This window comes from Lissotriton helveticus, chromosome 5_1, assembly GCF_964261635.1.
Source record: "Lissotriton helveticus chromosome 5_1, aLisHel1.1, whole genome shotgun sequence".
In the NCBI taxonomy this organism is placed as follows: Eukaryota; Metazoa; Chordata; class Amphibia; order Caudata; family Salamandridae; genus Lissotriton; species Lissotriton helveticus.
The window spans coordinates 1,782,072,363-1,782,098,662 of NC_136065.1; positions in this window are offsets into that span (position 1 = coordinate 1,782,072,363).

A 26,300-nucleotide genomic window follows, 5' to 3' on the forward strand; every position below is an offset into this window, starting at 1 on the left:
CCTGGAAGGAGCACTCCCCTTTCCGCACTCGGTGGTATTTAGAGGCACGTGCAAACTGAAGTGTTGAGGACCTTAATGTAGGGCGAGGGCAGTAGAACTGGACTCTCTTCATGATGTACCCGACACCTATGCCGTGGAGAGCCTTAAAAGCCAGGACCATGGCCTTAAAATGGATCCTCTTGCGGATCGGGAGCCAATGTAGGGATTGCAAACATGTGGACGTCCGTGCTCTTGGGCCCAGCATGAGTATTGCTCTGGCTGCTGCATTCTGGGCCACTTGCAGCCTTGACAATAGATACTCAGCCAACCCTAGGTACAGTATGTTCACTTAGTACAACCTAGAGCCTAACAATTACGCCATACACTGCTGGGGGTGTGGCCGAAGGAAATGATCTCCGACTTTTTGGGATTACATTTAATCTGAATAGGCTGTAGCCAGGAGAACACTTCATTCAGATAGGAGTTCATCCTATCTCCTTTAAAATCCGAGTCTTTATCGAAGGTGAAGCAAAGTTGTGTGTCGTCCGCATACGACACAATTTTTGCTCCATAAGCCTCGCTCAAAGATGCTAGTGGTGCCATATATATATTAAAAAGGATGGGGCTCAAGATTGAACCCTGTGGAACTCCCACCACCAAAGGGGGCATGGGGGCCGCAAAAGGCGGGGACCTAACTATTTAATTGTAGTCTTTTAGAAAGGAGGCAAACTAGTTGAGTACCATACCCCCAAAACCGCATTCCTGAAGTCTTGCCAGGAGTCGGCCATGGGGGACGATATCAAAGGCTGCAGATAAGTCCAATAATATCAATGCGGCCTTTCCGCCTTTATCCAAAACTTCCTTTATGGCTTCCGACACTTCCAGCAGAGCCGTTTCAGTGCTGAAGTTCGCCCTGAATCCAGACTGACTCTGGTGGAGAATTGAATTAGGTTCAACAAAAGCAGTAGTGACTTGGTTCACGACTTTATCCAAGGCCTTAGAAAAAAAAGGAAGCAAAGATATTGGCCTGTAATTAGGGGCCAATTCTGGGTCCAAAGTTGTTTTTTTAATAGGGAAAGCATTTTTGCCCTTTTCCACCTATCGGGGAACAGACTCGTCTGCAAAGACAGGTTAAGGATACGGTTAACCACAGGATTGATAGTCTCCGCTATTGATGCCATAATGCTGGCTGGGCATGGGTCGGAGGGATTTAAGGCCTTTCATGATTTCTAATGGTTTCTCCAAGGGAACTAATGGAAACTGATTCAAAGATTGTTCTCTTACATAAATTAAGGAGAAGTCTGACTCACCACTGTCGTTCAGCACAGGGGGCGTTATCTGGAAGGTCTCCTGAATGTTTTTAATCTTGTCATGGAAATAAAAACTGTTTTTTCTCCTCAAGGACTTCTTTATAGTGGGTCTTCAGTGCATGTTTATAAATAATGTTATCATTAGGGTTGAAGTGTTTCCTCCAGGTCCTTTCTAAGTGTTTGCAGATCCTCTTACTTTCTTTAAGGGCAGTTCTGAACCAAGGAGCAGAGGACCGTACAGTTTTCACAGGATGCAAATTAAGAGTTGCAAGCTCCCCTGCCCGGAGCTGAAGCCAATTGTCTAAGCCCTCCGCATCCACCTCTAGATCTCCACTAAAAGATATCAGATGCTTATTGATAGCAGTACTCAATGCATCAGGTGTAATTAAATTAAAAAAGGTCTAAAATTGAGACTTCCCTGGGGCCTTGGGAAGGTTAGATTCCTTTCTAATTGTAAAATCCAAAAGGAAGTGATCAGCCCACACGAGGGTTAGTGGTTGGGACATTTCTATTTTAACAGTGGAAACAATCTGATCTAAAGTGTGGCCCTTTTCATGAGTGGGAAGGTGTACATAAGGGGCCAATTCTAACACCTCCAAGGACTTTTGTAGTCTGGTAGATTCTGAATCATACAGTTTATCCATGTGCAAGTTAAAGTCGCCCAATACCAAACAGTATTTATGTTTCATGACAAAGGATGAAACAGCATTGCCAATAGTGGCTAAAAACCTTCCTGCAGGGCCCGGGGGTCTATATATTAGAATGCCAGCCAAAGATTGGTGTGGGGATACCCCCAAATGGAAGACCCCCAAATGGAAGCAGAGATATTCTGCACCCTCTACTACCACCGAAGGGACTGTTGTACAGGAAAAATTGTTTTTGAAAATGATAGCGATACCACCCCCTATGCGCACCTGCCAATCCTTCCTGGTTATCTAATAGCCTGCCGGGATGGCGGTGGCTATGATGTAAAATGTTTTGAATTTGAGCCCCCTGCAAAACTTCGTAGAAGACTTGGGGCAGCAGGAGTGGGCAGGGCTTACTACGGGGTACTTTTCAGTAGCTCAAAATATGCACTAAATGTGAGAGTTATAAAAGAGCAAATATAACTCAATGACAAACACAAAACACTACCCCATATAACTGAGGTGTTTAGCCCACCAATCTCCTGGTCTCTAATGAAACTGTACCTGCTGCACTAATGATAGTTCTAGCCCATAGTATCAGGATGTCTTCTTTGCCACCTTCACTCTTTTCCCTGGCCAATTACCCAATGCTGACATACTCTGCCCATTCAGGGGGAAAGATTACACCTACAGCCCTACGAAGCAGGTTTTTACCTCTGCCCACTTCACAGGGCGATCACTCCAAGGTCTGAGGCCCACAATACGCTGTCTGTTCCCTTGTGTAAAAGAGAGGCCATCTACACTTACAAGGTAGTTGTGCCCCTCTGGAATATAGCCATAGACCTAGGAGCAGTGCCCCCTCAGTTTGAAGACATCTGATCTACAAGCTTGCTGTTTCATCACATTATTTATTTTCCCAAAAACAAGAGCATATGGGAGGGTCAATATCTGGCAAATGTGGCTGTCTAACACAGATGTGTGTTTAGAAATACTGAAGCTTTTGAAATGCTGTGGTACTTAAAAGAAAGAGTGATTCAAGTCAAATTATTGGGAGAGTTCTGCAGATCTAAATAAAAGCTGTTAGCTCAGCACAGTGTTTTACATGTGCAGTTTGCTATTACCCATTCATAGGTTTTCAAGGCCCCCATTGACCCTCAGCAGCCAAGGGGAAAATCATCCCCCAACCAGTAGTGCACCAGGAGGCGTGTTTGCAGAGTGGTGGAGAAAGGAAGCGGGGCCGCCGACGAGGTATCAGCAATCTCGCTGTGGGAGACGTACTAGTGGCAACAATAGGGGTTCTTGGGTCCCAACGTATCTCAGCTGCCAAGGGGACTTCATCTCCTAATCAATAGGAAAGCACATTGGCAGAGTGGTTGGGAAAGGGGTCTTTCAGTGGCTCCCTTATCACATAGGGGCTCCTCAATACATGCTTGGCAGGGGGGGTGACATTTCCATTACGCCACTGCTGCATGTCCCTCACAAATAAACGGGCAGTGAGCAAAGGGCTTACGGCAACGAATGTTGAAGGCACTATGATGCTCACAGCATAGGGTGGCTGTGCACACTTGTTGAGCAGACACAGGGCCTCCCTGGATCACTAAGGAAAAGGAGGCGTAATGCAGATTTCTCCTAGGGAACTAATGGAAACTGATTCAAAGATGGTTCTCTCACATGAATTAATGAGATGTCTGACTCACCACTGTACAACAGTCCCTTTGGTGGCAGAGGGTGCAGAATGTTTCTGCTTCCATTTGGGGGTATCCCCACACCAATCTTTGGCCAGCATTCTAATATATAGACCCCCAGGCCCTGCAGGAAGGTTTTTAGCCTCTATTGGCGATGCTGTTTCACCCTTTGTCATGAAACATAAATACTGTTTGGTATTGGGAGACTTTAACTTGCACATGGATAAACTGTATGATTCAGAATCTACCAGACTACAAAAGTACATGGAGGTGTTAGAATCGGCACCTTATGTACACCTTCCCACTCATGAAAAAGGCCACACTTTATCTCAGATTTTTTCCACTGTTAAAATAGGAATGTCCCAACCACTAACCCTCGTGTGGGCTGATCACTTCCTTTTGGATTTTACAATTAGAAAGGAATCTAACCTTCCCTAGGCCCCTGGGAAGTCTCAGTTTTAGACCTTTTCATTTAATTACACCCGATGCATTGAGTACTGCTATCAATAAGCATCCGATATCTTTTAGTGGAGATCTAGAGGTGGATGCGGAGGGTTTGGACAATTGGCTTCAGCTCCGGGCAGGGGAACTTGCAACCCTTATTTTGCGTCCTGTGAAAACTGTATAAAATAGTCAGTGAATTCTCCTATTCTATAGTAGTGGCCAAGTCATTCATCCCTACTGAGGCATGGACGGACCGTTTGGCCACCTATTTCCATGACAAGATTAAAAATATTCAGGAGTCCTTCCAGATAACGTCCCCTGTGCTGAACGACAGTGGTGAGTCAGACTTCTCCTTAGTTCATGTGAGAGAACCATCTTTGAATCAGTTTCCATTAGTTCCCTTGGAGGCTGAGTGGTCACGGTGGGATAGCTGATCCCTTTTAATGGGCAGCTGTGCCCGCATAGCAAGTTCAACATCCCTAAATTGCCTGCCTGAGCATCACAACATTCTAGCTGGTCGCATACAGCCAGTAAGTTTTAAACACACACATGAATCCCTGTTCCAAATTACTCCAAACTGGTCCTGCATGCCCTTACCTGATATGCCTGAATCAATGCACTTTTTGCTTGCATATTTGCGCAAAGTCTGGGAAATAATGAGAAGAGAGCGAGTCTGAGCCATTGTGTCCCTTTGCCAATGCACCCTCATGGTATTCTGTTGGTGCTGCAGTACAATTACTTCACTTCCAGCACTACCGGATGTGCAAAGGGCTTTTGTGAGTCCACCGGTGATTTATTCAGGTACCTGCAAAAAGGTGAGTGGGAAGCAAAGAGAGGGAATAGGAAATAAAACATGTAGGCCATTTCTAATTGTGTATGTGAGCGACGGGTGCATTATATGAAAACTACAAGATTGGCAAAGATCTAATGCAATGTATACAGAGACCAAGTGGCCTAGTGGCAAGAGCTTCTTTCTTAATTGAGGACCTGGGTTCAAGTTCCAGCGCTGCACCAACACTGGCATAGTTTAGCTTGCTAAAAAACTGATGTAAATGTAAATGTGTTGGATTTGTAAAGCGCACGGCTGCCCGTAAGCGTCCCGGCGCTGGAGACCGCTGGGGAACCCATCCTGGCTTTCCCTGTGAGATGGTCCCTTCTGGGTATCTCCAAGGTGAAACCAGGCATCCCCGGCGTCTGTGGGGAGGCCGTTGTAGAGATGAGCCAAGATTAATGCCCAGAGTTGCTGAGTGTGATCCCTGGTTAGAGTAGGCGCCGAGGCGAGAATTGTCGAGTCCGCTGACCCTGGTCCACGACCCTGCCGCGTCGGGAATTGAACCCTGGTCCCGGGCCATTCTCTGCTTCCGGGTCTGCCGCCTCTAACCAGTGAACGACACCACTGACTGTGCATTGTTTTTTTAATGCCTGTATCTGTCCTTTTATGTTTTCTTCACCAATACCAGAAGCTTTCACCCCTCGTTTGCACACTACTTTCCTTCTCTCTTTTGCTTCCCTTTCTTAAGCTCTTTCTGCCTCGCCTTTCATTCGCTCTCTAACAGTTTATGTCTCCTGCTTTCTTTCTCAATCTTTCTTTTTTCTTCTCTCCATGATACTAGGGGGCACATGCATCATTTGAAATTGCATTCGCAATTGGTGCGAATCGCAAATTTCGGCCGTTTGCGAATGCAATTTCAAGTTTTAGGATGCATGAAGTAATTTTAGTTTTTTTGCAATTTAAGGAATCGGTAATATTTTAGCGATTCCTTATAATTTCGCAAAATGAAGGAATCGCAAATTTAGTACATGCATGAAAATTCGCTATTTGCGATTCCTTAAAAAATCGCAAATAGGAATTCTTAAATTTAGAAAATCTCAGAGCAGGTGGTAAAATAGGAAGAAAAAAAATACAAGTGAAAATCATTAGGATAGTATTTAAGGGAGTCCAGATTGGCTCCAAAAATTCTTTCACAATGGCAGCACTGTTTTTTGCGGCACGGAGGCTGAGGCTGAGAGCTGTAGCAAGGAGGAGAAGGAGGATACATGAGAGGATATTTAGACTAGGCGTCACCTTACTAGGGCAGACAAAGCAGAAATATATGATAAGTATAGACTCAATGCTAACTCAATCTTGGATTTGATACATGAATTAGACCCAATCTTGCACAGACAGACACGCAGGACACAAGCCATACCAACCCATGTACAGGTCTTATGTTCATTACACCTCCTTGTGTCAGGGTCCTTCCAGGCTGTTATAGCTACTGCTGGAGGTGTGTCCCAGAGTTCCCTATTGCGTTTCTTTAATACTTTCCTCAATGCAATGTTGCAAAGGATTAGGCATTACATTTCATTTCCCAACACACCACAGGAATTGCTGCAAACAAAATTAGATTTCTACAACATGGCACATTTTCCACATGTGATTGGCTGTGTAGATGGCACACATGTCCCCATTTGTCCTCCATCTGAAAATGAGTACATTTACCGCAACAGGAAATGTTACCATTCTCTAAACATTCAGGTAATATGCAATTCCAAAACTATCATCACTGACTTAGTTGCAAGTTACCCTGGTAGTGCCCATGATTCTTACATTTTAGGCATAGTGCCATGCATGCACGACTGCTTGCCGGAGATTTTGGAGATGGCTATTTACTTGGTAAATATATTCCCTTCAAGTATCATACATCTCTGAACCTTGTTGTCACATTGTACTCATAATGTGTATCTTCCATCTCATTCCATAGGTGACAGTGCATACGCTGTAAGGTCATACATTCTCACACCCTTTTTGAATCCAGCTACACGGAAAGAACAGCACTACAACCATGCACACATATCAACCCGCAACGTAATTGAGAGAACATTTGGTGTCCTCAAATCTAGGTTTCGTATACTCCATAAAACTGGCGGTGCTTTACAATATCGTCCTGATATATGTTGTAAAATAGTTGCAACATGTGCCATGTTGGACAACTTAGCCACTAGAAGAGGCATAGAATTGGAGGAGGAGGATGTACTACCTTACAATGATAACCAGCCTCAACAACCTCAACCAAGACTACATGGACCTGACGCAGCAGAGGGGAGAAGAAGAAGGGCAGAGATAACTCAACATTACTTTTAATAGAGGTAAGAATTACACAACACATCTTTCTGCATAACTGAAATATTTTAATCTTAATTTTTTTCCAGCATGGATTAAGGGTTCATAACACATCTTAGTGCATGCAGTGTGTGAACAGCAAATTAAATTGCATTTACTGATCATAGTCATTGCAATGCATTTTCTTCAGATGTCCTTTGTACAAAAACTATGTAGGTAATTAAGTCATATCCTACTTCTCGCGTCCACGCACCCCTAATGCCTTTCCTGAAATTTTTGCATCAACCAAAGTAGGCCTCTCAGTAATTTCTTGCCTTCTGGTGCTTCGTCGTCCCCCAGGTACAGAAGGTTCCAGCAGGCTACTTACATTTGAGCCCCCAACATTCCCACCAACATGTAGTAGGCTCCCACTTGCAGCTTCACTTTGCATGCCCTTCACAACATTCATGAGTGTCATAATGCCCCTGGCAACTTCACCACAACATTGTGACGTCTCCAATTGCATGGCAACTGTTTTCTGTGAAAGCTGAGATGTAGTGTTGTAAAGACGGTGCAATGCCCTGGTATACCCTTGCATGCTGGACATTGCCCTATGATGCCTACGGTCACTTGCTAAGTGCTGCGCTGGTATTGTTGTGCACATTTTCTCCAATGCTGTTGCCACACGGTCAAGTTTCTCGGCTGTCGCTCTCTGTCCTTGCTCAATGACATTTGACATTTTCTGAATGCAGTTGTGTATGCCACCAATGTCATGACTGATTTTAATAATTTTGCCCCTCATGACACGGATGTCTTTGCCTTGCAGGCGCTGGACTTTCAGGATTTTAACCTCCACATCACTGGCGTTCTTTTCATCTTCTCCTGGCCTTTGGTTTTGTGAAGGTCGTGGTCTGCGCCTATAGAACTGTTTCAACCTACTACGCCTGATCTGCTGTGTGTGTAGGGTTGCTGGGGTTGGAGCAGCCTGTTGTTGTTCGACAGATACATTGACATCATCCTCACTCTCTCAGTGTTGTAGTTGGCGCACTCTGCTTGTTAATCTCCTACATGCAATTGTGGGTGAAGATGTGGCTGCATTTGATTCATCTGTGTCTTGTAAGTCCTGACTGTGGAACTCAGGCCATTCATGTTCATTTCTGTCCTGTTCTGTATCTATGATTGAAATAGTGCAAACAGTCTGTTACTTTTTTGATTTGCACTTAAGAATGTGTAAAATCAAGTACATTAAAAATAAAACCTACATATTGCATTAAATGTCTCCTAATCTTTCATCTTTATTGTAAAATATTTACTTTTAAAGACTTTGCCATAGTACTTCAGAACATTATTTTGAAATGACTACAACTCCCATGATGCATTAGTCCAGTAATCAAAAGGGTTAGTAATTACAGCAATTGCATACATTTTAATTTCAACAGTAAGTGGACAAATTCTTAAATACTACAACAAACTTAGTAGTCTCTCAAACTCACATTTACATGCAACACACATGTTGTGTTCTTACCTTTAGATGTATGTGCATGCTCAGAGCCGTCAATATCTATTACACCAACAACTACCTCTGGAGTAAGGGTGCCTTCCACCAAGTCCTCAAGGGGGGTATTAGGCCTGTCCCTGGGTGCTCCTCCTCCAGTCTTCTTAGCTGCCTTCATCCTGTTGCCAATCCGTTCCTTTGCACGACTGCGCAGATCATACCAGCGCTTTTGTAAGTTTGTGATGTCACGGTGTGCAACCCCAACAGCGTTTACTTTTGCTTGGATTGCAAGCCATAGTTTTCTTTTTGCAGCTTCTGGCACTTTCAATGATTGCTTCCCAAAAAGCTGACCCTGCCTCTGAGTGACTTCCTCAATTAGAATTTCCAGTTCTTTGTCACTAAATTTAATCTTTCTTTTTCTGGCTTGTAATTCTTCTCCTGCATTTTCTGAGGCCATTTCCCCTTCTGCTGCAGGCTCACAATCAGCTCCAGTTCCTCCTAGCTGAGCACCAACTGCCAACTGCCTCTCCAACACCACTCCCTAGAACCAGGTGTGTGCAATCACTGGCCTTGATTCCTGGTTGTGATGTCATGGAATGCAGCAACATGGGAAAATCGCTATTTGCGAATTCGCAAATTGTGAATTCGCAATTACAGTTTCTCAAAATTAATGCGATTCGGTATAAATTGCGATTTTACCGAATCGCAAAAAAAAATTCGATTTACATGATGGATTTCATTTTGCGATTCCTTATTTGCGATTTCTTAATTTTCGCAAATGAGAAATCGCAAAATGAAATGTTGATGCATGTGCCCCTAGGTGTCATTTGTAAACTTCAGTAAAGTATAAGCCTCTCTTCTCACCACCCTCTGCCTTTCATCCATTTTCTGTCCATCTCCAACATTTCTGCTGGTCCCTTCCTCTCTGTAGTACTGCTCCCGGACACTTTCTGCTCACCAATACCATCTTCTGTCTATGCTTTTAAAACAGCTTCATGTTGTTAGGACATTTTTATGTATAGCCCGATCTATTAAACGTTTTTCTTCCTCACTAAGTCTGCTGAAAGCCATCCATAATTAGACAAGCAGCAGTTATGTACGGGGTAGAGAAACAAAAATGCAATGTACCATAGTGACATTTAATTTGGTCTATTTTTTTGTGACTCATAAAGTCAACAAACGAGCAAAGTGGTAGTTATGTATGTGGCAGAGAAACAAAAATGCAGTGTACCAAAGTGACAGCACGAATTGCAAATGTGTTTGCGACTCAAATTTTCAACATTTCAACTCGCCAGGAATTATGTCAATGATTTCTGATTAACTCTGCTGTTGCACAGCATTAATTGGTTACTGATTGACAACGACATTGGTAAATATTTGAACAATGGCACATCTCCCTGGCAGCGAAAGCATTTGGTAACTATTCGTATAGTGGAAGATCTCTTTGAGGGCCAACGTCCTCCGTTAATGTGGCAGCTGTTGCAATTGAAAGGAAAATACAAAGGTTCTTAAGATTGCTGCTTTATTCCCCCCCAATTGTCACTTGTGCAGTGGGCCAACTGTATTGTGCTGTAATCTCTATGCTTTTGAGGAACATAGGCTGCTGTCCTTTGCAATCCGCCATCTCCGAATTCACATCTGTTTCCAAGCATTTAAAATGGGATCCTGCTTTATGAATATTAATGAAACAGGATTCATAGGAATGTATGCAAACAGCCTCTTTGCGCTCTGCTAGATTAACACATCTGGAAGAGCCAAAGAATTAGTTGTCGCATCACAGATGCTTACCAAAAACAGTTCTGCCATACCCCCTAGTCAAATATACATTTAGCACCAGCTTAGACAAGATTTAACTGAAGTGGTCCAAAAATATTACTAACATAGTTTAGTGGGTATTTATTATATTTTGTGTAGCAGGAGCTAGGAAGTAACAAAGGCACATATTTGAGGGTTCAGGGTGAAGGAAGATCATGTACATAGTGGGAGGGGCGCAGGGAGAGGTTTCTTCATGTTCAGGGTTTAAGACAGTTGGAACCTAGGGGTTCCTTAACAGTGGAGGTCTAGATGTTTTTTAAGATATGAGATTTCAGTTTCTTCTTTAAGCAGTAAGAGAGATAGACAGTCTGATATGTGGCAGGATGTTTTTCCAGATCTTGGTTGGATAGATTGAGAAAACAAATTTCTGGTGATTTCCGATTTGCATCTCTCAATTTCCAGTCTGGTGATGTCAATACTTCATAGGTTACATTGACATTCTGAGTTGAAGATTTATTGAGCCAGGTATAAAGGCATGCCCTTTGATACAGCCTGGCATATGATGTATCAAGTTTTGAAGATGAAGTGGGCGGGCAAGGGCAGACAACAAAGTTCTGTCAGCCAGGTAAATAAAATGATTAATTAGATTAAAATACAGGACCTTTAACTGTCCTGCTGACATAGCCCCACCTGGAAACCCCATTCATGTTCACACACTCCTGTCTGGCCCTCTCCTCTCCCTGTCCTCCATCTCCTTTCAAGAGCTCAGTCAATATCCAGTCGCTAATCTCAACCCATAGGCACTCTACTCCCAGTCCCCACACCCTCCTTCCCTGTCTTCTTTCCACTAACCTACTGTGTTTAGTCACTTTCTCTCTTCCGCTTAAACCACACTCACTATCCTGCTCTCCTTCAAGTAAAGAAAGGCCCACAATTCATCTTCCGTATTTAACAGTGTATTTGAATCTGTACTTCACATTATGTATGTATATGCTAATAATTTTTCAAGACTATTAGAAGCAGCCAAAATGATGCCAGTGAACAAAGGAGGACAACTTGGAAAAGGAAAGAAATGGGGGCCATACAAAAAATGGTTATCAGAGGTAAGAGCAAATTATGAAACATTACACCAACTCTTCTAAGAGGACACTTCACTCTTCAGAACTGATCTACTCACTAAGGCCAGTAACCTCAGAAGACACTCTCTGCTGATGGAGCAAGGTCTCGGAGAAAAGAGACTTGCTCGAAAGCAATCTGCTCATTTAACTCACTAACAAGTTATTAATAACGTTTTGGGGAAATTAATACACAATCACATAAACATTTGAGTTAGTGAAGCTTGTATATGCAGATAACATTGAAAAAGGACTAATATCGCTTTAAACGGGAAATCTCTTTTGCGCATGCGTCAACTACATCTACTTAGGATGATGAACTAACGCTTGGAGGGAAATTCTTGCGCATGAGCAGAAGCTATTAAAATGGCAACTCGTGTGCATGGCACCTGCTTATCTGAAATAAAAGCAAGCTATTTTTCTAATGCTAATGCGGGGATAAGTTTAATAAATAAAATGGGATAGAGTAGAGGTGGGTGGTATACAGGGCAAACACTTTATTTGAGAAATTAATATTTGCCTTTTGACTTTTATCATTAGTGCGTATTTGGGCCTTTGTCGCATAACTGAACTTAGCTGAGTGACGCGAAGTCTGTGCATGCCCACTGAGGGGAGCCATGAAGACCATGACTGTGCGTTTGAATGAGAGCCAAGATCAAGTGCAACATCATGGGAACAGGATGGTGCAGAGTTTAACCATGAAGAAACACACTCATAATAAAGTCAAATTTGTATCAACATCGTTACATTTAGCACATGGAAATAACATTTGTGGAAAAAAAATGAGGGGATGGGTTTGCAAACAATGGTTAAATTGATTTTTGTGACATTTAAGTATGGTGTGATGAAGAACCCCCACCACCCCTTGCCTGACCAAAGAAATCTCGATCTTTCCGATATTGAAACTTTAGGGGGTGGAACGAAAGGTATAATTAAGATAGCATTAGTTAGCTAGTTAGAAGTTGGTGAAGCCTTGCTGCTGAGAGAGAAGCTGATGCTGGGAGATGCGGGAGTTGCTGATGAAGAACTGATTGCAGAATCTGAGCCAGAACTTTCTATCCAAATTTAAATGGGTTAGATCTGAAGATTGCGGAAGAATCTCGAGGAGGAAGAGAGTGTCAGAGAGGGGTGCGGCGTAACCGTCAGTATTTTAGAGAGGTCAACTATTCTGTCCTGATTCCTGTCCTGAAGTGTTTGTCTCCTGAATATTTCTCAGGGGACCCCTACCAGCCCTTTGGCCAGAGGTTTGGTCTTCAACACCATCCTTGGTAACTATACATTTCTGTTATTTCCTAATGTTCTTTATCTTTTCTCTCTGTCCTCTCATTGGGTATTGATTATTGTGTGAGTCCGAGATAAATGCATTGTGTTTATTAATTGAATTTTCTCTACTAAGAATGATGGTGACTGCACTGTGTTTGAGTTTGTTCACATGCACCTGAAATTTTTGATAAAGATTTAAAACTTTTATGAGTCTGTGGTTATTCACTTTAAAGTATAGAAAAGGTTACTTTATGTTTATTATCACCATCAACTAGTTCTGCTAACGGTCCATTGACCAGAGGAAAGAACTTGTTGATCTGTGAAGGGTTAGTTATAAATGAACAGAGGTATTGAATAAACTAATCCCAACAGTTTGTGCATTTTTATTTAAAAAACTTGACCAACCAGCGGTTTTGACCACTGTGTGTTTATGGGCCCAGGTGAGTATATGGTAGGGGAGTATCTGTTGTTGGTGAACCGCTGGATCATTGCTATAATGACAGTTTTACAATAAAGTCTGCTTTCTACAGTACTCACTTTCAGCTGAATAGTTGCCTTGGGTTGCCTATAGTTTTGTGTTTTATGATTAGGATAATAGCAATTGTCCAAGTTACAGAATTGCAGTCAATAGTACTTCGGATGGCTCACCTTTCTTTTTGAGGCAGCAGTGTGAAACAGGCCGCCTCGCAAAGTATATGTATGCTCTGCTCAGCATGCTGTTTGTTTAATCCTGCTGAGGTGGGGTGTGATGTGGGTTTGTCAGGAAAGGCCACGGATGAGTCTGTCTGCGCCATTTTTTACGGTCTGAAGTTTCTGTAGAAGGTGTGTGGCGTTTCCTACGTAGAGGTCATTGCCATAGTCCAGTTGGCTGCCATAGTCCAGTCGGCTGGTGGTGAGGGCTTGTGTCACAGTGCATCTTGTGTGTAGGGGTAGCCACTTGAAGATCTTACGTGTCTTGCACAGAGTAAGGAAGCAGGCATAGGAGACAGCGTTAATCTGTGATTTCATGGTGAGCTTGTTGTCAATGATGATTCAGAGGTTCCTTGTGTGGCTGAAGGGAGTGGGTGCCGATTCTAGGTCTAATGGCCACAAGGAATTGTTCCATGTTTTGCTGGTGTTGCCAAAGATCAGTACTTCCGTCTTGTCTGTGTTCAGCTGCAGGCAGTTGTTCTTCATCCAGTCAGTGACGTTTGTCATGCATCTGTGGAAGTTGGTTCTGGTTGTGGTGGGATCGTCTGTTAGTGAGAGGATGAGTTGGGTTTCGTCTGCATAGGAAATTATGTTGAGACAGTGGGATCTGACGATGTTGGTCAGTGGGATCATATATATAGGAATGAGCCCTGGGGGACGCCGCAGGTGATCTCCCTGAGTTCAGAGGTGGGAGGTGGATCCTTTGGGTTCTTCTGATGAGGAAGGAGGTAATCCATTTGAGCGTGTCCCAATGGATGCTGATGTGGTGGAATCTTTCAGTGGGATACGGTGTCGAAGGCTGCCAGAAGGTTGAGGAGGTTCAAAGATGCTGTTACTCCTCGTTTGAGGAGGGTTTGGATGTCATCAGTGGCTGCAATCAGGGTATTTTCGGTGCTGTGATTGCTGCGGAAGCCAGATTGGGAGGAGTCGAGTAGCTGGTTCTCCTCCAGGTGCGTCATGAGTTGATTGTTGATGATCTTTTCCAGTACCTTCACTGGGAATAGGAGCAAGGAGATTGTCCGGAGATTTTTGAGTTCGCTGTGGTTGGCAGAGGGTTTTTGAGTAGTGGTCTGACTTTGGCGTGTTTCCAGGTGTCGGGAAATGTAGCAGTGGTGATAGAGGTGTTGAGTAGGTTGGTGAGTTTCGGGCTGATTCTTTGGTTTCCAAGGTTGAAGATCTGGAGCGGGAATGGGTCTGAGGGAACCCCTGAGTGGATAGATTTCATGGTGGAAGTGGTATCCTGGGTGGAGAGGATGTTCTAGGTGGTCAGCGTGCGATTCATGTCAGTTACGGTGGTGGCATATCTATCGTGGAAGTCCATCGGTGTGGGTTGGGGTTTGAAGTTTCTGGATATGGTTGCGATCTTGTCATTGAAGAAGTGGGTAAGGTTGTCGCACAGCTCCTGTGAGAGTGTGATGTTTTCGTTGGCAGCCGGGTTGGAGAATTCCTATACTATGTTGAAAAGTTACTTGGTGTTGTTGAGTGTTGATAAAAATACTCTAACCTGTCCTACCCAACATTGTTTGAAAGATTTGACTCAAAGTGACTCAGTGTCTCATTTCATTCAGCATAGCCTAATTGTTCAGTTACAGACTATGTCTAGGTGAAAACATTTTAAAGAAAACGTGAGGAAACATCGATTTGACCACTATATGGATAATGGGAAACAAACAAGATAAGAAAGATAAGAAGTATATGATGGGAAAATATATTTAGATTTATTCGAGAGTGGATTCCTGAAAAACCCTAACAACCTTTCAGTTGCAATGAACACGGATAGTGTTCCTGTATTTACAAGTTCAAAAATATCAATGTGGCCAGTGTACTTCATGGTAAATGAGCTTATCCCAAAGAAAGCTGCGTGAAAATATATTACTATATGGTATTTGGATTTCTACCAAAAAGTCTCACAGCTGGAAAGTGGAATGTCATATTAAGATCACAACAACTATAGTTGTACTTGCTACACTACACTTCTGACAATCACATGTGATTTACCAGCTCGCTGCCTTGTTTCAAACAGCACACAGTTAAGTGGCAAATTTGGGTGCTGGTACTTCTACAAGAGAATGACGTCACTGTTTCAACTGTTTCAGGAAAAGAGCACTGTAGAGTATTTCCTTATAATGCTGAAAACCCAAAAGGCCCACCAAGGACACTCAATACCAGAGACAGCTCCTCTGCAATGGTGGAGGAGCGTCGCCCCACTGGCTTCGAACCAGCAGCAGAAAAATAAAACAATATTGTAATATTGTTTATGAGTTCCGAAACGATTTTTTATGAAATGCTTGTGTTAAAACATGTTTTGGATAGATCACGCTATTTACTCTTTTATGTACTTGTAAAAGCAATTTATAAGCTATTAAATGACAACATTACCCATGAGGATTTAACCACTTGGCTGCTAAGGGGTGTGCATGTAGGTCCATTGACTTTCCATTGAAATCAATGGAAACTCCATGACGAGTTACCCTTGTCATTAGCACTGAAGGGGTTAAATATAGCAGAACTGAGTTTACTTTTGTTGGTACAACTGTTTAATCATTTATACGGAAAAAGAGTTTTGACAATGAAAGATCATTATGTTGTCCATTTAGTAGACAGTGTAGGAGCAGCAGGGCCTCTGTTTACTGCCGATTGTTTTGTTTGTGAACATCTTAATGGTTTCCTTTTACAAAATGTGCATGGTACAGCAGGCATACATACACAAATACTAGGTACAGTAAATATGATACAAGTAATATCTGTGTTAATGGAAAATAATTTGCCGCCTGAGAGTGTTGAGTCAGAATTTTACCAGAGTATGATGTGTTCATATAATAGAAATACAAAACTATACTTATTATTAGAAAATTGCATTTACAACATTTGTTCTACATATCCTTACCGCTTAACATAGAAATAATATATAGCAGTAACTCAGATGACTCAGATTTTAGGATCTGATGTAGTATTCTATATCAAATATTTGTATAACAAAGCAATCTTCTTGTTTACAGCTCAAATAACACTCATATTCGAAGGAGAGACAAAAGTGTAAAATATGAAACAGTGATAGAGCGCGCAGGTCCCCCGACTAACAATTTTGCCATTACGCACACTTGGGCCCATATATTATCAATACAGCATACTAAATTTAGTCAGGTAACCTTACACTCTACTACCAGCAACCCAGTTCATTCCTATTTATTTCCAATGTACCCGGCTTACCAATCCACGTCGCGGGTACCTATGATCACAATGGATCAGGGAGCTAGCTGTAAAAGATAAGCAGTCACCAAAATACAATAACCTTTATGACATTTGCACTCATGTAATAACCAGAGACACATGAAGTTTTGAAAACCTTTATCTAGTTCTCATCAAGTTCAGAAAGCATAAGATTCACAGCAAGTAAACTATCAATAACCAAGATCATAAAGAGTGTATATCCATATAGGAAGAAAATAAGACCAACCATTTAGAAGTCTAAAGGGAAGGTAAGAACAGGGAACATACTAATAAGAACTTTCAGAAATTAGACTTGATATGGAGTATCTAAAGGACGGGAAAAATAAGGAACATACTAGAATATCACAGTTGGAAGACTTAGGGGAACTTGGAATAGCCACGTGGCTATAGGGAAGGGGAAAAATTGGAACACGCTAAATACTTCAGAGTACCCACATTCAATCAAACTAAGGAAATGGGTAAAGAAAGGAGCATCTATATTTCATGAACTATATATCAGGATTCTCTTAAAGGATGGGAAAGAATGGAACATGCTAGTATAACAACTAAAATGTAAGACTTTATCATTGGTCAATACAGGGAGGGTAAGAAAAGGAACAATGTGCATGTACAATTTTATTTAAAGCAAGGAAATAAAGAATGCAAGATTGGGTTCCCTCAGATTTATATTTACCTAGAACGGTGTGGAGACCAACCCTGGCCACGGGTCAGTTAAGGACAGGAGAAACCCCAAGAAAGGACAGTCGCCAGAAGGCCAGCAGGTGCAGAATGGAAACCAAGGACAGGAAACCAGATTAGGATCAGGACAGGACCACCAAGGAAAGACCAGCACCCGCAGTTCAGTTGCAACACCTGCGCTACACCCTCTCTGCAGCTATCAGTCAAAACCCCGATTGGGTTGTCGAATTCCCCAGCAAAGTGCTCCGCCAGCACTTAAGGTTCTCAAAACCCCGAATGGGTCTGTGAGTCAGTCGGACAGAGTGCTCCGCAGCACCTCTGTTTCTGGATCAGCTATTGAGTGCGTTGGGTCAGTGACAGGTCAGCTATTCGGACAAGTCGGACAAATTCTCTAGCTAAACCTAGGCTAGTTATACTGTTTTCGGGTCAGTGTACCACCCCCCAAATGTTGCAAGTGTAAGAATCCCCAATTTCGATTGGTCCAAAGGAAGGACAGGTCATCACAGCAACCAGGATTTGATTTTCTCATGCCCTAATTTACATTTTTTGGGACCGCCTATTGAATTTGGGGTTCCCATGAGATGTTTTACACATAACAATGAAGAATACAATATTCATATACAATTGTTACAAATGCAGTACAGTTCAGCTTCGTCTTGCTGGGTCACAGGTCGGTTCCCAGGAGCATCTTGGCTGTAGCAGCCAGCTGGCTGGGTTCCATTGGTACAAGGTTTTCTTCCCTCTGCCAGGGTGACTTGCGCAGTAGGGACTTCTAAGATAGAGTAGTAGGCACCTCCCAGGCCCAAAAGATTCAATACATGAAAAGTAAAGGAAAACAATTTAGAACACAGAAATAAATGATTACACTGTATACCAGGGATCCCTATATTACTCCCATTACTTCATATTATCTACAGCCTTAGTTATTAATACAGACAGACAGCATAGCAAAAGCTGCAGTGCAAGCTTCGGACATGTGAGAACACAAAACAGCCATCTTATTGCTAATGCGCAAGCGCAAACGATTCCCACCAGGACTGCGAGTACGTCACATCACATGGGTATGACCGACGCATGCGCAGAAAAAATTCCCGCGTAGCAGCAGCCAGTTTAGTGACAAGCATATTAGGATAAGTAAACACATAAGCAAGCATCACTGGGACACCCCAAATGTCAGAATAAAATGGAAATTAGTAAGACAAACAGGTTGATTTAATTCATTATGGTTATTCGAGGTTCTTGAATTCAAGCAAGTCGCTGTATGTGCGAATCCTTGCTCCATCAATCCCCTCTTTGATGATATTTTATATCATCACAAATCAATGGAAGCAGATGCCAACTTTTCACATTTTTCCCAGTTCAATCTCTTCAAACATTCGGTTCAGCTTTTCCTTAGTCTCTTTATTAGGGCGAGAATTGTTCACCCTTTTATAAATCTGATTATTTAGTTCTTTTAATTCAAGTTCATCCACATTTCGTTTCACTCCTTTCTTGTTCACAGTGTATTTCTTTTGGTGTTTTCGACATTTGCAGCATATTATTATAATGAATACTGCTATCCCTATCCCCGCTATTGGCATCAGTACTTTACTCAAAAGACTTTTCCCTAGGTTAGAAAACCAATGACCTACAGCAGAGAGACCATCAGTAAGTCTCTTCCATGCACTGTCAACCTCAAGTGGTTTGAGCTCTCTTTCCAAATTTGTAATGTTCCTTACATACCCTTTGATCTCCACACTTTTGTCAGGTATGTAAGTGCAACAATGTTGCGCTTTCAACATTCTGCAGGCTCCGCCCTCTTTTGCCAATAATGTGTCAAGAGCAAGTCGATTCTGTAAAACCATTGATCTGATCGCAACCATTTCGGTATTGACCATCAGGAAACCTCCAGCAGTGTCAGTTGATAACCGATCTACTACTGTTGACAATTTGCAAATTCTGTGTGTGTTCAGAGCCACTCCCACTGTAGGTATCAATGCACTAAAAATATCTCCTACTATTTCACCAACACTTTCTCGTTTGGTGCGTACTAATTCATTAGTTTTTTTCTGTGCTTCCAGTGATTTTCCCCACATGGTATATCTTTGGGAAGACAATACCAAAATAACAACTTCCGTACCAATGGTCGGGCAATTTGAAATAAGCCTTATTTCCACATATAAAATAAACTCCAGGAAAACAGGCTCTGACCCATCTTTGAAACCCCAACCCCCAATTACCTTGTAATTGTGTTCGCATTCACTGGAACCAATGAAGATATTGTTATAGTAACTAGTTCTTTCTCTGTGAAGACAAAGTTTCCCTTTCTTTTCGAAATCCAGCAACATGGCAGCGTTAGCTCCACCATTAGAGGTGCTCCCTATACTCTCTGCCCATTTAGGAATTTTCTGATTCTTGTCTTTTGCTTTCTTTTGGAAACTTTCGCTTCTTTTCTCTACCATATTCAGAAACTCTTTCTCCTTTTCGTGTAATGAACAGGTCAGGTTATTTTTATGTGCGTCATCTATATCTATTTTACCTACTGTTAGAAAATAATCACTCATGTATTTAGCTACATCTCTAGTTGTATGTACAGGGTTCAGGTTTCTGCGGACAGGAAGTTCAGAAAATGTCACATCAAGATTTGAGTAATAATACTGTAAAGGTCCTCTTTTATAAAATAAACTAGTTAGTATACTACAGGAGATTCCATAGGTTAAGGGCAAGTGGTGGTAAGTCACACCTTCAGCTACTGAAGTGGGTAGCTTCATGCAGACATAACAGTCATCTATTTCCATAGCTTCTACATAATGTACTAACAGGTTTGCGAGAACATTTATATGAGTTTTGTTCTTAATTTTGTTAAAGTGAAATCCTTCCTCATCTGGTGCTTCTAAATCTAACTTTGTTTGTTTCAGGCTAAGTCGTTTGTCTAGTGCGTTTACTCTTCGTGGTGTAATTCTAGTGTGTGATTCTACAGTGTCGTCAGGTAGATTATTATTTGGGTACAAACTTGGGTTTTTACTCATCATAGAAGGAATAGTTATGGTTAGTCCTATCCAAAGTATTAATACTATTGCTACACTACATAAACATACTTGGCAGCATGTTTTTAAACAACCTCGTCTCGGTCTCCCATTCACAGAAGAATCAGACATTTTGGCTTAAAAGAAAGCTTCAACCCTCTTTGTAACTCTGCACAGCTTGCTTACTCGAGTACTTATCAGGTGGGTTTCGCTTCTTCTTCACTGGTCTGGTCAGTAATCAATTCTTCCTCACTTTCGTCACTTATTTCCAGATTCTCAAATTCTTCCAGTACAAAGTAAGTCCACTCTGGACTCGGGTACTTGTTATTCAATTTTTTGATACGAGCACTTCTTCTTTTCGTCTTTACTACTGCTGGGTCAGTTTGGCTTGAGACCTCATTTATCTGTTCAGGCTCTTCGTTTATTGTCTTTAGACACAATCTAAGTCTTTTCACAAATCTAAGTACTGCGTCACCTTTTCTGGTTCTTTTAACTGCCACTGTGTCTTGGCCTTCTTCAAACACTCTTTTGTTTTCGTTCAGTTGTGGCACATTGAGATCAAGTTCGTCTTCAGTATTGCTCCCTAACTGACTAGGTCCAGGTCTTTCATCTGTTTCTTCTGCCTGGTCCCTAACTGGCCTTGTTAAGGTGTATGCGGAGTTTGGCTTTGATCTGTTTCGATTTCTTCTTCCTGAACACAATTGTCTAGTTCTACCTGTTCCTGTTCAAGCTCTTCGAACTCTTGATTTTCTTCCGCTTGAACTTCCGCCCTAGTTTCTATCTGTCCCTCTTCTGGTGCAGGTGTTCTTAGTGGAGTGTCAATTACCTGTTCTTTCACTATCTGGTCCTCCTCAGAATCAGATTTGACTTGGATTTCGATGATCTGAGTACCTTCTTCTTCACCTGTCATGTCCTCACTAAATAGATTTGTCTTCTGGTTCGTATAGGGTTGATTGTCAGGTCGATTATTGGGACCCAATCATCTTGACTGGAGCTCGGGTGTTCCTCTTCAGCTACTTCAGGACCGATATCTTGGGACCCCTCAGCTGCACAACCTTCAGCCTCAGTTTCGTCAGGTTCAGTCACTCTCTTCGTATGGCTGGCATGGATCCAGCGAGGTACTCCTGCACACTTTACAGCTGTGGTGGTTACCAGGATCACCTGTTGTGGTTTTCCCCACCTTGGTTCAAGACAACTCTTCCTGGTATGTTTCTTTATTAGGACCAAGTCACCTGGATTCAGGTCATGTGCTGGAGTCGTTGGCCTGGCGACGGCGTCCCCCCCAACCTGGTGAGAGACAGAACGCACTTGGTCAGCCAGCTCTTTACAGTACTCTAGCACCAAATCATCAGATATGCTTATCAGTTTGTATCCTGGCACCCATGCTTGCCGCATTGCTCTTCCCATTAGAATTTCGTGGGGACTCAAGCCCGTGTTCCGGTCTGGAATACTTCTGAGTCCCATCAATACAAGAGGCAAAGCATCTGGCCATTCCAATTGAGTGTATTCACACATCTTTCCTAATCTTGCTTTAATTGTTACATTCAGTTGTTCAACCACTCCAGAAGCCTCTGGGCGAGATGCACAGTGCAGTTTTTGCGTGATTTTGAATGCTTCACAAATTTGCTTAATTATTTCATTCTGGAAATGACCTCCTCTGTCTGATTCAATTGTGACTGGGAATTCTTACCTAGATATTAGTTCGCTAAGTAATAATTTGGCTACTGTGATGCTGTCATTTCTACGTGCAGGGTAAGCTTCCACCTATTTTGAAAACAGGCAGACAATGACTAGTAGGTACTTCATTCCTCGATAAGGGGGTATCTGAATAAAGTCTAGTTGTAGTCTAATAAAGGGACCTTCTGCCTTTCCAATAGTTCCTGGTAATACCACCGTTTTCTTTCCGGGGTTAAATTGTTGGCAAATCAGACACCTTTGGCAGAGTGCTTCTGCTACGTTTCTGAACTTCGAATTGAACCAGGTCCGACGAAACATGCGAGTCATCGCGTCCCTGCCTAAATGTGTGTCTCCATGTATCAGCCTAGCCATAGGAGCAAGCATACAGTCTGGCAACACAGGCACATCATCAAGGTAAACAATGATACCATCTTCATTTCTCCTTCGACAACCAAAGTTTCTCCATCTTTGCTTTTCCTGTGGCTCTGCTGCTTCCTGTAAGTCTCTCACTTCCTCCCATTTATTCACTCCCTCTAGCATCAAAAGTTGGCAGCTGTTTCCATTTCCCCCAACCTTTATATTGATTGATATTCGGTATCTTGCACAATGTTGGGCTAACTGGTCAGCATATCGATTACCTGCTGTCACTTTGTCATCGCCAGATTTGTGAGCAGCACACTTGACCACAGCCAATTCTTTTGGTAACTGGATTGATTCCAGTAAATCCTGTACATATTTTCCATTTCTAATAGGGGTGCCTGAAGAAGTCAGGAACTCCCTTTGCATCCATAACTGGCCAAAGTCATGCACAACCCTATAACCATACTGGCTATCAGTATATATGGTTATTTTCGAGTTTCTCCCAAATTTACAAGCTTTTGTCAATGCAACCAATTCAGCTATTTGTGCAGACTTGACTCCATGTAAATAGGATGCTTCCACTGGACCTCCTAGAGTGCATACTGAGTAGGCAGCACTTAGGCCACCTTCCTCATGTCTCATGCTTGAGCCGTCCACAAAAAGCTCATAATCCTCATTGATTAAAGGGTTTTCTTTTATGTCTGGGCGTGGTTTTTTGCTAAACTCGGTCAAATCAATGCAATCATGTTCAATTTCCTCCCTCGCTCTGCTGCGAATGAGCTAGGCAGTAAGGTAGCTGGATTCAGAATGTTACATCTAGCAATTGCCACGTTTCCTGCACCTACAAGGATTCTCTCATACTTAATCAGCCGACTAGGTGTGAGATACTGAGTTTTGGTTCTTGTCAGCAAAATTACAACAGAATGTGGAATATATACGGTTACTGGATGTCCCATCACAATGGACTCACTCTGTTCAAGACTCGTGCAAGTTGCAGCTACAGCTTTCAAGCATCCAGGTAATCCAGCTGCTACTGGGTCCAAAGTGGAAGAAAAGTATGCCACTGGACGTCGATTCAAACCATGAATTTGGGTCAGGGCTGAAAGTGCACAATTATCTCGTGTGTCACAGAATAGTGCAAAATCTTTTGAATAGTCAGGCATTCCTAATGCAGGAGCAGTACACAGACACGCTCTCAGTTTTACAAAAGCAGTCATGCTTTCGTCATCCCATTCCACAGGATCTTTTGCTCCTTTCTTTGTCATTTTTATCAATGGTCTTGCTAGGACTGCAAACTGGGTATTTGGCAATTCCATGTTTTGAATTATTCTAATTCTTTCTGTGGTGACTTTTCTGATACCTCTCTCTATCTGGTGTCCCAGATATTTTACAGATTTGGTACAGAATTGTAGCTTTTCTGGTGATACTTTATGTCCACCTTCTCCCAAATGGTTCAGCAAGGCAATGGTGTCAGTAACACAGTCGTTTCTGCTCTTAGACGCCACCAAGAGGTCGTCTATATATTGCACCAGGACTGATTTCCCGGCAATACTAGGGTCTCAAGGCACTTTTTTAAGATCGGATTAAAAATCGAAGGGCTTTCTGTGTACCCTTGAGGGTCACGATTCCAGACATAGACGTGACTGTCGAACTCAAATGAGAAAAGAAATTTGCTATCTGGATGCAATGGAATCGAAAAGAATGCATGACATAGGTCAATGACGGTGGACCATCCAGCATTCCATGGAATTTGGTAAAGAATCACTGCAGGGTTTGGCACAACAGGACAGCAAGGAACTACAATTTTATTAACCTTGCACAGGTCCTGTACGACCCTGTACTTCCCACTAGGTTTCTTAATGCCAATTATCCGTGAGTTACAAGGACTGCTTAACACTTCTTGCACTCATCTTATACTGTTTGGTATTTGGGTAGACTTCATCTTCTTTTATAGCTATTTTAATTGGGTCAACATTTGCCATTAATCCTACATCCTTTCCAGTAAAATCCCATACCTCTGGTACTTCAGGTAAGTCCTGCATTGTCAGTCTTTTAATTTTAATTTCTGAGTCGGGTCTTGCTAACATTAATTTGTAAATTCCGTCTTCATCTGGGGTCTGAATTTCGACGCCATTTGGAGTGCAAAAGATAGTGCAATTCATTTTACACAACAAATCTCGTCCTAGTAGATTTACAGGACTGGAATCACACACAACAAATCTATGCATTTCTTTAAAATTTCCAATTTTAATCTCCATAGGTTCTGTAACTGGGGTACTAATTAGCGGATTAGAAACGCCCACTACTTGGATCGCTTCTCCCGAGAGGGGTAGGTTTGGAATGTCTGCTGTTCTCACAGTAGAACGGGTAGCACCAGTGTCCAACAGAAAGGTGACGTCATTTCCTTCAACCTTTCCTTTAATGTATGGCCTTGACTGGTCCACCGGCAAGGAGGCGCCAAGCACGCACTCCTCGTCCTCCCCCCGCAGGCACCGTCAGTAGGTGTCATCACAGAGAAATGTGTCATTTAACAGAAATTGTGAAGTTGCTGCACTTCTATCCTCCCTTCCTTCCCAACCATCAGTGTCTTCACTCTGTTGTGCTTTGCTCCTGTAATTTGGCCTAGGTGCACGAGGCAACTGATTCTGTTTTACCTGCTGCTGGGTCTTCCGTGGAGTTTCATTCTGCGTCTGTGGATTTAAATCATGAATTTGCACATTACCATTCTGTACAGCCTTACACTCGTCTCTCCAGTGGCCTATCTTTCCGCACCCGTGACAGGGGAACTTCTTCCTTGCTTCTTCTCTGCTCATTTTTGCTCTGGGCTTTCCCCCACCCCCTGGGCCTTGACTCTGATTATTCGTCATTTTACTTAACTGCTGTTCCTGGTGTTCTGCTAATTTTACCTGTGCCCACATGACCTTTTCCTTTAACTCTTTCCGTTTATCTGCCAGCTCATCCTCACAATATTTAGCATACTTTAGGACTTCATCAATTGGTTTCGACTGCCAGCAAATTTTATTATCTTTGATCCACTGAGAGATTTCAGGCCTTAATCCTAACACAAATCGATAAATGAAGTGAGTCATGTCCTTCATCTCAATGTTATCCAGACCACTGTATGTTTTGAACACCTGTAACAGTCGTTCAGAGGAAGAATGCACAGTTTCATCTCTATTCTGGGTAGTTCGGTCTATTCGGGTCCAATCAGTTTCCTTTGCAGGCACCTTTCCTTTCAGATACAACATCACCTGGTTGTACTTCTTCATGACGTCCCTTGAAGGGGCCCCTGTCTTTGGGCCCCTCGGGAATTCGGCACTGGGCCAATCAACAGCAATTTTACATTCAGTCCATCAATCTACAGGAACTACAATGTCAAAGAAACCATCTAGATCTTTCCGGAGGCATTTCTGAACTTTCACAAATCTTTCGACCTGTCTGTACCAATCTACAGGTTTTTCTCGTAATTTCGGGAAGTCATTTGTAAAGGACACAATATCCTGTCTGGACCATGGAACATGTACATATCCTCCACCTGGCACTTCTCGCATAGGATATAATTTTTCTGCCTTGTCTGCTTCTTTCAAGACATACTCAGAAGTCATTTGTTTGGATCTAATTTCCTCTTTTTTCTTTGCCCACCTGGCTTTCCACTTTTCTAATTCTCCCCATTTTTGTAACAGGTTTAACTATTCTCTGATCTGTACTTTTTTCCCTGACACATTCATGTTTTCCAAATCTTTGTCTGAGAATTCTGCTCTGTAGGGTTTTTGAAACACTTTAGATTTACCAATGTCTATTCCCATACTAGCCGCAGTGTCCATTAATTTCTCATGGAACACTCGGGTATTTCGAGTGATACTTTTGCAGAAAAATAACACTTCTTCTTCAGTAAGGGTGTTCAG